This window comes from Staurois parvus, unplaced genomic scaffold (genome assembly GCF_062004578.1).
Source record: "Staurois parvus isolate SC_StPar_1 unplaced genomic scaffold, SC_StPar_1.0 ptg000316l, whole genome shotgun sequence".
Classification (NCBI taxonomy): domain Eukaryota; kingdom Metazoa; phylum Chordata; class Amphibia; order Anura; family Ranidae; genus Staurois; species Staurois parvus.
Genome location: NW_028318112.1, coordinates 1,902,935 through 1,916,765, shown reverse-complemented (window position 1 = coordinate 1,916,765; position 13,831 = coordinate 1,902,935). Strand labels below are relative to the sequence as shown.

At 48.5% G+C, this 13,831-nt stretch overlaps 1 long non-coding RNA gene across 1 annotated transcript in view; it reads right to left on the bottom strand.

Moving 5' to 3' along the window:
* Positions 1 to 13,831, bottom strand: part of LOC149457509 (uncharacterized) — a 406,371-nt gene that overhangs the window by 29,719 nt on the left and 362,821 nt on the right. The window lies entirely within an intron of this gene.

Sequence of the window (13,831 nt, the reverse complement as noted above, 5' to 3'; positions counted from 1 at the left end):
ACGCCGCTTTTGCCTCCACGTTTGCACGTCCTTGGTCCACAAAACATGTCCGCCTCTACCACCTCTTGTTCCTTCGTGTCCTCAGCCGCCACCCCCGTGCCAAGTCCCATTACCCGACCGGCATATCACATGTGCAGGGCGCAACGGTGTCACGCTGTGCTGCACCTGGTATGCCTTGGCGAACGTAGTCACACAGGGGAGGAACTTCTCAGTGTAATGAACAGAGAAATCGACAGATGGCTGTCTCCGCGCAAACTGAAAATCGGAACCATGTTGACCGACAACGGAAAGAACATGGTGTCTGCTCTGCGTCAAGGAAGGTTGTGCCATGCGCCATGCATGGCTCACGTGTTCAATCTGGTTGTCAAGCGGTTCCTAAAATCCACCATCCCACTGCAAGACATCCTTAAAATGTCACGTAAACTTTGCATGCATTTCAGCCATTCCTACACCGCAAAGCACACCCTCCTTGAGCTGCAGCGGCAGAACGGAATTCCACAGCATCGCCTGATCTGCGACGTTGCAACAAGGTGGAATTCAACCCTACACATGTTAGACCGCCTTTACGAACAGCGAAAGGCCATCACCAATTTCCTGATGTTACAAGCGGATAAAGGTACTCCCCTGTGTAACTTCGATGTCAGCCATTGGCAGCTCATGCGTGACACCTGCCGCTTGCTCAGGCCCTTTGAGGAGGCCACGCTATTCGTGAGTCGCCAGGACTATGGGATGAACGACGTCATTCCTCTGTTGCACGTCCTGGAACAAATGCTGTTAACAATGGCTGGTCAGGGTGCGGTAGACGTGGCGCACAGATCTCAACGCCACATGACCCCTGTGGGGGCAGGACAGGAAGAAGAGGAGGAGGTAGAGGAGGACATTTGTGCTCAGGAATTATTGAGTGAAATGGGTGGTTTTTCCACTCAGCGGACAGGAGTGGAGGAGCAGGAGCATGTGGTAGAGGAGGAGGAGACAGAGGACCCAGACGCACCGTGGCAGTATGCTGTGGAGATGGAGGCAGGGAGTCCCTCGCATTCCTTGGCACAAATGGCCCATAGCATGCTCGGTTGCTTGCGTAGCGACAGCCGAATAATAACCATCAGACAGAGGGATGACTTTTGGCTGTCCACCTTGTTGGACCCTCGCTACCGTTCAAAAATGGTGGCCTTTTTCACACCTGCTGAGAGGGAGGCCAAAATAACGTACTATAAAAACCACCTATGTAGTCAGTTGGTCTCTGCCTTTCTGCGCCAACGTCCATCCTCAGACACTGTGGGCCCTGTGCGCTCGCGTTCCGCTGCCATGGCAGCAGGGGAGGGGTGGGGTGGTAGGAGCAGTGGTAGCTCCACCAGCAGCGGCTGCCTCAGTCTGCAGTCGATGATGAGTAGCTTTCTTCACCAGCGCAGTGAGGAAACTACTAACCAGCCGCAGCAGCAGCAGCATCAGGTGGACCTGGAGCAGGACCTCAAACAACAGGCTTGGGCCTACTTGGACAGCACCCTGCCAACCGAGGTAGACAATCCCCTTGACTACTGGGCAACGAAACTTGACCTTTGGCCCCAACTAGCTGAATTTGCCCTTGAAAGGCTGTCATGCCCGGCCAGTAGCGTGGCATCGGAGCGCGTGTTTAGTGCGGCAGGAGGTATTGTAACTCCGCGGAGGACACGACTGTCCACCCAAAGTGTGGAGAGACTCACGTTTGTGAAAATGAATCAGGCGTGGATTAGTCTGGATTTCAAACCACCAGTTCCTGACACAACTGATTAAATCCGCCATGAATCATGCCCCTGCCATGTGCCACTTTCAGGTCTACTCACACTGCTGGTGTGTTCCATTTTTTGTCATAGGGTGCTGGCAGATTACGGGCCTCCCATAGCTGCTGCCAGGCCCCTAATCTGCCATGGGCCCCTATACCGCCTCCTCATGCTGTTGCCAAGTCCAGAGTCTGTCATGGGTCCCTGTACGGCCTCCCATTGCTGCTGTCTCCATCGCCACACTCTGCCATGTGCCACTTTCATGTCTCCTCACACTGCTGGTGTGTTCCATTTTTTGTCATAGGGTGCTGGCAGATTACGGGCCTCCCATAGCTGCTGCCAGGCCCCTAATCTGCCATGGGCCCCTATACCGCCTCCTCATGCTGCTGCCAGGTCCAGAGTCTCTCATGGGTCCCTGTACGGCCTCCCATTGCTGCTGTCTCCATCGCCACACTCTGCCATGTGCCACTTTCAGGTCTCCTCACACTGCTGGTGTGTTCCATTTTTTGTCATAGGGTGCTGGCAGAGTTTGGGCCTCCTATAGCTGCTGCCAGACCTCTAATCTGCCATGGGACCCTGTACCGCCTCCTCATGCTGCTGCCAGGTCCACAGTGTCTCATGCCATGTGCCACTTTCAGGTCTCCTCACACTGCTGGTGTGTTCAATTTTTTGACATAGGGTGCTGGCAGATTACGGGCCTCCTATAGCTGCTGCCAGGCCTCTAATCTGCCATGGGCCCCTATACCGCCTCCTCATGCTGCTGCCAGGTCCAGAGTCTGTCATGGGTCCCTGTACGGCCTCCCATTGCTGCTGTCTCCATCGCCACACTCTGCCATGTGCCACTTTCAGGTCTCCTCACACACTGCTGGTGTGTTCAATTTTTTGACATAGGGTGCTGGCAGATTACGGGCCTCCCATAGCTGCTGCCAGGCCCCTAATCTGCCATGGGCCCCTGTACTGCCTCCTCATGCTGCTGCCAGGTCCAGAGTCTCTCATGGGTCCCTGTACGGCCTCCCATTGCTGCTGTCTCCATCGCCACACTCTGCCATGTGCCACTTTCAGGTCTCCTCACACACTGCTGGTGTGTTCAATTTTTTGACATAGGGTGCTGGCAGATTACGGGCCTCCCATAGCTGCTGCCAGGCCCCTAATCTGCCATGGGCCCCTGTACCGCCTCCTCATGCTGCTGCCAGGTCCACAGTGTCTCATGCCATGTGCCACTTTCAGGTCTCCTCACACTGCTGGTGTGTTGAATTTTTTGACATAGGGTGCTGGCAGATTACGGGCCTCCCATAGCTGCTGCCAGGCCACTAATCTGCCATGGGCCCCTATACCGCCTCCTCATGCTGCTGCCAAGTCCAGAGTCTGTCATGGGTCCCTGTACGGCCTCCCATTGCTGCTGTCTCCATCGCCACACTCTGCCATGTGCCACTTTCAGGTCTCCTCACACTGCTGGTGTGTTGAATTTTTTGACATTGGGTGCTGGCAGATTACGGGCCTCCCATAGCTGCTGCCAGGCCCCTAATCTGCCATGGGCCCCTGTACCGCCTCCTCATGCTGCTGCCAGGTCCACAGTGTCTCATGCCATGTGCCACTTTCAGGTCTCCTCACACTGCTGGTGTGTTGAATTTTTTGACATAGGGTGCTGGCAGATTACGGGCGTCCCATAGCTGCTGCCAGGCCCCTAATCTGCCATGGGCCCCTATACCGCCTCCTCATGCTGCTGCCAAGTCCAGAGTCTGTCATGGGTCCCTGTACGGCCTCCCATTGCTGCTGTCTCCATCGCCACACTCTGCCATGTGCCACTTTCAGGTCTCCTCACGCACTGCTGGTGTGTTCAATTTTTTGACATAGGGTGCTGGCAGATTACGGGCCTCCCATAGCTGCTGCCAGGCCCCTAATCTGCCATGGGCCCCTATACCGCCTCCTCATGCTGCTGCCAAGTCCAGAGTCTGTCATGGGTCCCTGTACGGCCTCCCATTGCTGCTGTCTCCATCGCCACACTCTGCCATGTGCCACTTTCAGGTCTCCTCACACTGCTGGTGTGTTGAATTTTTTGACATTGGGAGCTGGCAGATTACGGGCCTCCCATAGCTGCTGCCAGGCCCCTAATCTGCCATGGGCCCCTGTACCGCCTCCTCATGCTGCTGCCAGGTCCACAGTGTCTCATGCCATGTGCCACTTTCAGGTCTCCTCACACTGCTGGTGTGTTGAATTTTTTGACATAGGGTGCTGGCAGATTACGGGCCTCCCATAGCTGCTGCCAGGCCCCTAATCTGCCATGGGCCCCTATACCGCCTCCTCATGCTGCTGCCAAGTCCAGAGTCTGTCATGGGTCCCTGTACGGCCTCCCATTGCTGCTGTCTCCATCGCCACACTCTGCCATGTGCCACTTTCAGGTCTCCTCACACACTGCTGGTGTGTTCAATTTTTTGACATAGGGTGCTGGCAGATTACGGGCCTCCCATAGTTGCTGCCAGGCCCCTAATCTGCCATGGGCCCCTATACCGCCTCCTCATGCTGCTGCCAGGTCCAGAGTCTCTCATGGGTCCCTGTACGGCCTCCCATTGCTGCTGTCTCCATCGCCACACTCTGCCATGTGCCACTTTCAGGTCTCCTCACACACTGCTGGTGTGTTCAATTTTTTGACATAGGGTGCTGGCAGATTACGGGCCTCCCATAGCTGCTGCCAGGCCCCTAATCTGCCATGGGCCCCTGTACCGCCTCCTCATGCTGCTGCCAGGTCCAGAGTCTCTCATGGGTCCCTGTACGGCCTCCCATTGCTGCTGTCTCCATCGCCACACTCTGCCATGTGCCACTTTCAGGTCTCCTCACACACTGCTGGTGTGTTCAATTTTTTGACATAGGGTGCTGGCAGATTACGGGCCTCCCATAGCTGCTGCCAGGCCCCTAATCTGCCATGGGTCCCTGTACCGCCTCCTCATGCTGCTGCCAGGTCCACAGTGTCTCATGCCATGTGCCACTTTCAGGTCTCCTCACACTGCTGGTGTGTTGAATTTTTTGACATAGGGTGCTGGCAGATTACGGGCCTCCCATAGCTGCTGCCAGGCCCCTAATCTGCCATGGGTCCCTGTACCGCCTCCTCATGCTGCTGCCAGGTCCACAGTGTCTCATGCCATGTGCCACTTTCAGGTCTCCTCACACTGCTGGTGTGTTGAATTTTTTGACATAGGGTGCTGGCAGATTACGGGCCTCCCATAGCTGCTGCCAGGCCCCTAATCTGCCATGGGCCCCTGTACCGCCTCCTCATGCTGCTGCCAGGTCCAGAGTCTCTCATGGGTCCCTGTACGGCCTCCCATTGCTGCTGTCTCCATCGCCACACTCTGCCATGTGCCACTTTCAGGTCTCCTCACACACTGCTGGTGTGTTCAATTTTTTGACATAGGGTGCTGGCAGATTACGGGCCTCCCATAGCTGCTGCCAAGCCCCCTAATCTGCCATGGGCCCCTGTACCGCCTCCTCATGCTGCTGCCAGGTCCACAGTGTCTCATGCCATGTGCCACTTTCAGGTCTCCTCACACTGCTGGTGTGTTGAATTTTTTGACATAGGGTGCTGGCAGATTACGGGCCTCCCATAGCTGCTGCCAGGCCCCTAATCTGCCATGGGCCCCTATACCGCCTTCTCATGCTGCTGCCAGGTCCAGAGTCTCTCATGGGTCCCTGTACGGCCTCCCATTGCTGCTGTCTCCATCGCCACACTCTGCCATGTGCCACTTTCAGGTCTCCTCACACTGCTGGTGTGTTCCATTTTTTGTCATAGGGTGCTGGCAGATTACGGGCCTCCCATAGCTGCTGCCAGGCCCCTAATCTGCCATGGGCCCCCGTACCGACTCCTCATGCTGCTGCCAGGCCCGTAATCTGTCATGGGCCCCTGTTGTCGCTTGTTGGCATATTCCGCTCGTTCAGATGCTCCTTCTCCTGCTACTCCTCTTCACGGATTCCGTCAGCAGTCTTTCTTGGAATCCGTTTCCAGGAGACAACAGTTTGCGAGCACGCACCCGACGGTGCAGAAGCTGAACGTCCTCCTGTCCAAGTTGCTGCTGCCAGGCTCGTAATCTGTCATGCGCCCCTGTACCGCCTCCTCATGCTGCTGCCAGGTCCAGAGTGTGTCATGGGCCCCTGTACGGCCTCCCATTGCTGCTGCCAGGCCCGTAATCTGCCATGGGCCCCCGTACCGACTCCTCATGCTGCTGCCAGACCCGTAATCTGTCATGGGCCCCTGTACCGCCTCCTCATGCTGCTGCCAGGTCCAGAGTGTGTCATGGGTCCCTGTACGGCCTCCCATTGCTGCTGTCTCCATCGCCACACTCTGCCATGTGCCACTTTCAGGTCTCCTCACACTGCTGGTGGTTTCCATTTTTGTCATAGGGTGCTGTATGGCCTCCCATTGCTGCTGCCTCCACCGCCACACTGTGGCTCCACACTCTGGTTTTGGCCCCGTGACTGCCCAAATGAGTGAAGTGTGCGGTGATTCTAAGATCGACGGCACTCATCTGCATGTCATACTGACTGTCAGTATTATTTCTCTTCCCCAGCAGACTCCAAGGGCATTTAAATTAAAGGTACAGTGTTCTGCACTAATATAAAGTCTCTCTGAAGCCTAGAAACACCCTTTTATAAGTTAAATTCGCAGCGAATATATTCGACTCGAATCAAAATTTTTCCACGAATTCGCCGAATCAGTCGAATCGAATTTTTGAATACTTCGCTCATCTCTAGTTCTGAGCGTTGTGGGGTAGAGAGAGCCGGGCAATACACTGAATGTTTAATCCCAAGTGCAGGGCTCAATGCACTATGAAATGTGAGCAGATTTACTGATAGTTTTATAGATGTTGATGTCATTTTTTTTTTTTAAATCCAAAACACTTTTATTGCCAAGATAAAGAAAATGGAACAGTACTTACAGAATCCACAATGACATTACTGTTTCAACAGGATTACACATAAATAGAACAGATCCCGTAATGGACAGAAAGCAGAAATAGTAATCAAATAAAACCACAATCCAAAGCCTTCTTGACAATACCTTACTTTTTTCCTTTTTACCTTGTATTCCTTTCCATCCAGATGTAAACATAAATGGGGGAAAGGAACAAAGCCAAAAACATGCCTTTAAACAATAAAAAAATCCCACATCAACAACAACATCTGGTTCACCCGAGACATCTCATCAGAAAAAATGGGGAATGCACATGACCTTGCTATCAACTTCCTAGCCAGATATACAGTGGGGCAAAAAAGTATTTAGTCAGCCACCAATTGTGCAAGTTCTCCCACTTAAAAAGATGAGAGAGGCCTGTAATTGGCATCATAGGTAGACATCAACTATGAGAGACAAAATGAGAAAAAAAATCCAGACAATCACATTGGCTGATTTGGAAAGAATTTATTTGCAAATTATGGTGGAAAATAAGTATTTGGTCAATATCAAAAGTTCATCTCAATACTTTGTTATATATCCTTTGTTGGCAGTGACAGAGGTCAAATGTTTCCTGTAAGTCTTCACAAGGTTGGTGCACACTGTTGCTGGTATGTTGGCCAAATCCTCCATGCAGATCTCCTCTAGAGCAGTGATGTTTTGGGGCTGTCGCTGGGCAACACGGACTTTCAACTCCCTCCAAAAGTTTTCTATGGGATTGAGATCTGGAGACTGGCTAGGCCACTCCAGGACTTTGAAATGCTTCTTACGAAGCCACTCCTTCGTTGCCTGGGTAATATGTTTGGGATCATTGTCATGTTGGAAGACCCAGCCACGTTTCATCTTCAATGCCCTTGCTGATGGAAGGAGGTTTGCACTCAAAATCTCACGATACATGGCCCCATTCATTTGTCCTGTACATGGATCAGTCGTCCTGGTCCCTTTGCGTAGAAACAGCTCCAAAGCATGATGTTGCCACCCCCATGCTTCACAGTAGATATGGTGTTCTTTGGATGCAACTCAGCATTCTCTCTCCTCCAAACACGACGAGTTGTGTTTCTACCAAACAGTTCTATTTTGGTTTCATCTGACCATATGACATTCTCCCAATCCTCTTCTGGATCATCCAAATGCTCTCTAGCAAACTTCAGATGGACATGTACTGGCTTAAGCAGGGGGACACGTCTGGCACTGCAGGATCTGAGTCCCTGGTGGCGTAATGTGTTACTGATGGTAGCTTTTGTTACGTTGGTCCCAGCTCTCTGCAGGTCATTCACTAGGTCCCCCCGTGTGGTCCTGGGATTTTTGCTCACCGTTCTTGTGATCATTTTGACCCCACGGGGTGAGATCTTGCGTGGAGCCTCAGATCGAGGGAGATTATCAGTGGTCTTGTATGTCTTCCATTTTCTAATTATTGCTCCCACAGTTGGTTTGTTCACACCAAGCTGCTTGCCTATTGCAGATTCAGACTTCTCAGCCTGGTGCAGGTCTACAATTTTGTTTCTGGTCTCCTTTGACAGCTCTTTTGTCTTCTCCATAGTGGAGTTTGAAGTGTTGTTTGAGGTTGTGGACAGGTGTATTTTATATTGATAACAAGTTCAAACAGGTGCCATTGATACAAGTAATGAGTGCAGGACAGAGGAGCCTCTTAAAGAAGAAGGTACAGGTCTATGAGAGCCAGAAATCTTGCTTGTTTGTAGGTGACCAAATACTTATTTTCCACCATAATTTGCAAATAAATTCTTTCCAAATCAGCCAATGTGATTGTCTCGATTTTTTTTCTCATTTTGTCTCTCATAGTTGAGGTCTACCTATGATGCCAATTACAGGCCTCTCATCTTTTTAAGTGGGAGAACTTGCACAATTGGTGGCTGACTAAATACTTTTTTGCCCCACTGTAAAAGTCTAGATACCATAATATACACTCCTGGTTGGAACAGTTCTTGGTCCAGTGTCCCCCAGCAGACATTTCAAGGGATCTTCAGGAACAGTGTATTGTGATACTAGAGAAATAAACTGGAGAACCTCACTCCAATATCTATGTAACTTGGGGCAGCGCCAGAGCATATGAATGAAATTGCCCTTTTGGACCCTACACTTCGGGAAATCAGGTGAATAATGCCTGCCCCACCAGTAGTTGCACAGGAGTCCTATACGCTTGATGGAGAATAAACAATTGAGACAATGTATTAGAGGGAGATAGAGAAATCACCGGAATAGATTCCAGGGAAGCATCCCAGACATCTCCAGCAAACTCTCCAATATCCCGGGACTACTGCACCCTACCCTGGAGACTAGCTCGATTCTGTACTGTGGACAACAGCTGGGAGTATACGCGAGAAATCATGCCCTTCTTATGGGTTGCCTGAGTTACATCCTTAAGAAAAACTGATTCTGTCAATGTTAGATTACAGTAGAGAGCGAAGACTGAACCTGTATTGCATGGCGTAGTTGAAGATATCAGTAAAAATGCTTATGTGTAAATGTAAATTTAATTTGCAGTTGTGAAAAGGACTTTAGGATTACCCCCGAATACAGCTGAGATATGAGTTTCAGGCCTCGATCCCTCCAGTCATGAAAACCCTCCAGTTTAGCCAGTTCTATATATTGCAGATTGTTCCACAAGGGAGTACAGGAAAGAAAGCCGGTAACATGAAAGGATGTTTTTACCACACTCCAGACATGCCTCAAGAGATCCGCGGTTGGAGCCATGGATGGAAGGACCGGTAGAGCCATCTCAAGATGAGAAAGAGCTGAAATAGTAGAACCAGGAAGGGAAATCAAACTTATAATGGGATCAGTATTATCAGGCACATCCCAGCCAACCAGTTGCTGTAATTGGGCCGCCAGAAAATAAAGTCTAGGCTCAGGAACCGCCAGCCTCCCCGACTCCTTGCCATATTGCAATTTTATCCTAGCTGCCTGTTTTTTCCAAATAAGACTCCTAAACTGGATCTCTATGCAATGAAACCATTTCTTAGGAATCCACATGGGAGAATTATGAAAGATATAAAGAAGTTGCGAGGCCCAAATCATTTTAATTGACCCGACCCACCACTGACAGAGGGAGTTTGCACAACTGTTACACTTCAATTTCTGCTGATGGAGTAGTGGTAAAAGATTAAAAGAGATATACTATTTAGGATCAGGAGAGACCATCACCCCTAAATATTTTAATGTAGACAATACTTGGATATGGCGAGCGCTCAGGGAAATCAGCAGCTGGAACACTTCAAGGAATCATCGGACCTCACAACAGAAATATAGTATACATATAGTGCAGCGCTGTGATGTGATTCAAAAAAACATGATTTAAAATAGGTCATCAAGTCTTTAGTCACATTAAAATCAAATATGTGCAGGCCTTCTCCTCATTAGGTGACTGGAAAACAATAGAAATGCGCACTCACCGACCGCACATTTTAAATGCGCCTGTGTGTAATCTTATCCAGAGGACCAGCCAAGCATGCAGCTCCAGAACACATATGGATCCTCCCTCTCAAGCACTGACATCAACCTCGGGTGCAGTAGTACCTCCAGATCCAGAGACCCTTTCGCCCCAAATGATAGGCAGACTAGGATCCCCCTCGTGACTCCAGGCACCCCAAAAACGGAAAGTGTAGATCTGCAACCCTCCAACCGGAGAGTCAAGGAAAGAAAGGGGTACGCCAATAGTGTGGTCCAAAAAATCTATCTGGTGTCGACTATAGGTATAGGTCAGATGAATATTTAGGGTTTTGTTATTTAATGTCGTGAAAAAGTTATTAAGTGCACTTTCCTCTCCATTCCAGAGGAGGAGGATGTCATCAATATATCGCTTGTACAAAACCAGTTCAGGCCAATCCCTGGCATAGATGACATCCTCCTCCCACCTGGACATGAAGAGATTGGCAAGGCTGGGGGCAAACTTTGCCCCCATTGCGACACCCTTAATCTGCAGGTAGAAAGTCTGGTTGTACCAAAAATAATTATGGTGCATTGCAAAATGTAACAGGTCCAGAATAAAATGCCTCTGTGTACCCGATAAGTGGCTACAATTTGTTAAATAAAAATCAGTAGCCTCCATGCCATCTGTATGATTGATGCTGGTGTATAAAGAACTGACGTCTGCTGTAACCAGAAACATATCAGATGATATGTTTATTGTGTCAACTTCATTCAAGACCTGCTTGGTGTCCCTAAGGTATGAAGGAGTCTCAACGACCAATGGTTGCAGGTGGAAGTCGATATATTCCCCAATCCTAGATAGTAATGACCCTATCCCACTAATTATGGGTCGGCCTGGAAGGTGTACCGGGTCTTTGTGTACCTTTGGAAGGATGTACAGTATAGGAAGTTTTGGGGCCACCGGGCATAGAAAAGCCTTCTCCTTCTTATTTATAATACCATTAGCATAACCTCCCTTAATGATGGCTAGGAGCGACTTTTTATAGCCTGTAAGGGGATCGCTAGGTAGAGGTCTGTAAGTGGAATCATCCTCCAACAATCTACTAACTTCCCCCATATAGTTGGCCTTATTCCAAACCACAACTCCACCACCTTTATCCGCTGGCCTGATCACAAGATCTCTCTTTTCCAAGAGGGTCTTAATGGCCAACCTGTCACTAGGGTTATCATGTACCCGTTTTACAGGCATATTTTCCAAATCCCTTAGAACTTTCTCCTTAAAGACATTCAAATAAGAATGTGATTGTGGAGGGGGATTAAAGGTGGATGCGTTTTTTAAATTGGAGTGAACCATGCCCGAGAGAGACTGATTCCCTAAGCTAGGTTTGTTAGAAAAATATTTTTTTTTGAGGGACAACTGTCTGATAAATTTATGCACATCCACATAAGTATTAAATTTATTCATCTGTGTAGCAGGGGTATATTTTAACCCTTTATCAAGGAGGTCAAGCTCTTCATTAGTCAGCTCAACGCCACTGAGGTTAAAGATTCCCTGAACCCGTCTCTTTTTTGGGGTGTCCCCTCGTTCTCCTTCCTCCTCTCTTTCCCCTTCTATGTCTCTCCTTTTTCGTGGTTGACCTGTCCCTAAAAAAGGCTGCTTGATTATGTTGTTGGGAATTTTGATGTACTGGAGGTTTGGTACTACCCTGATTAGTGGAATTGTTACTCGGTCTATTATATTCCTGACGCTTAGGATAGTAAGGACGGTTCTGATTGTAATTATGGTGATCATTCCAATGATAGTTCTGGTTATTATTATACCCATACTCACGAGGGGGGTATGGGCGGGCTCCCCCATTAGAGTGATACTCCCTAGGGCTCCATGGTGGGTAATACTCAGTATGATAGTATTGTGGATTCCCCATGGGTCTCTGAGGGGTCCTTGGTGGAAGCGGGTGTTGATAATAATTATCCCTTGGAGCATTACCATTCCTATACATCCCATCCCCAGTTGGATGTGTAGGGATATAGGGGTAATACTCTCTAGATCCTATATTTTCGTCCTGAAGGGGGACACCCCGGTTGTTGAGCAGGCCCTGTCTCCCTGAATTAGGACCTTTCTTTTTCTTTTTCTTTTGATTATAGTTGTTATTTCTATTTCCATTTGTGCAAGGGTTCGAATCCTGAACCCGAGGCACAGAATCCTGCTCTGGGGGGAGTGCATCTTTGGTTTTCTGCCAATCGAAGACCACCTGACTAGAGTAATCATTAAAATCCCTCAGGAACTTCTTCTTTTTCTTACTTTGTTGTTCCTTCTCTACTCCTTCTAGATGCAGTCTTAATTTGTCAGATTCGATTTTATATCTGTCATTATCTTTCAGGGATACTAGTTTTTCCCTAATGAGATTGATCTCCCTATCCAGACGCGTTAATTTCTTCTTCTTCCTGGTTACCAAGAATTTTAGGAGGTCCAATCCTGCGTTATTAAAGAATTGGTACCACTCTAATAAGTTTGTTTTATCCTCCGTGTCTGGACGTACATCCCACCTCAAAGATCTCGGAACCATTTGTTCCTTTAAATACTTGTCCAAGAAAGAAATGTCCCACAGAGTTTTGATATCTGCTGTAGTAACATTTTTTAACTGGACGAATAACCCTTTTAAGTCCTCAGTCTCTTGATTCAAGGTATATATATCTTCTGAAATATCAATTCGAGATAGTCTAAAATCGAAAATATCTCCCATTTCCAGGAAATGTATAAGAACACGTATATATATCTCAACAAATATATACTCAATTCAGATAATATCTCATATAAAGAAAGAGACGCTCCAAGCTAAAATGTGATAATTAACTAAAATTTAAAATAAAAAAAAAAGAAAGATAATGGGAGGATAGTAACTGAGTCTTTCTTTAAGGTATCCGACCGTAACAGCTATATCCCTGTGAGTAGCTGTCACCATCCGAATTGGCTCAGTAACATACCGAAGGGCCAATTCACTCGGATTAGACGAAATTGCACAGATTTAGGGACGTATTGGTCTCTAGCTAATATCCTTAAGAACAGATTCCTTGAGAAAGGATATAAAGAACTTGAGCTTGATGAGTCCTTGACAAAGGTTGCGGGCCTGGATAGAAGGGAGATGCTTTCACATAAACCACAAAGAAAAAATGAGAAAATATGTCCCTTTGTAACAACGTTCTCAGTGCAGTACAAACAGGTAGGAAAACTCATAAAGAAGAACTGGGATATTTTGAAGATGGACCCTGTCCTTTCACAAATATTACCAAACAAGCCTGAGATTATGTTTAGGAGGGCTCCAGCTATGAGAAACCGTATTGCACCAAATGTTGTGAATCCCCCTGCGAAAACTTCTTTCTTCGGGGATATAAAGGGATTTTACCCGTGTAACAAATGTATTATATGTAGGTGTGACAATACCCGTAAAAGGAAAGTTGACGAGTTTTTCTCAACGTCAACCGGGAAATCTTATGGTATTAAGCAATGCATAACGTGCAATAGCAAATTTGTAGTCTACCTCCTCAGTTGCCCTTGTAACAAGCAGTATGTGGGGCGGACAACCAGGCGCCTGCGGGACCATCTGCGGGAGCACGTGGCCAATATCAGGAAAGGTTATAAGGACCACTCGCTATCCAATCACTTCAGACTGTTCCATAATAGTGACCCCACCTCTTTAAAGTTTGTGGGCATAGAGATGGTGTCACCACATTGGAGGGGACTTCATAAGAC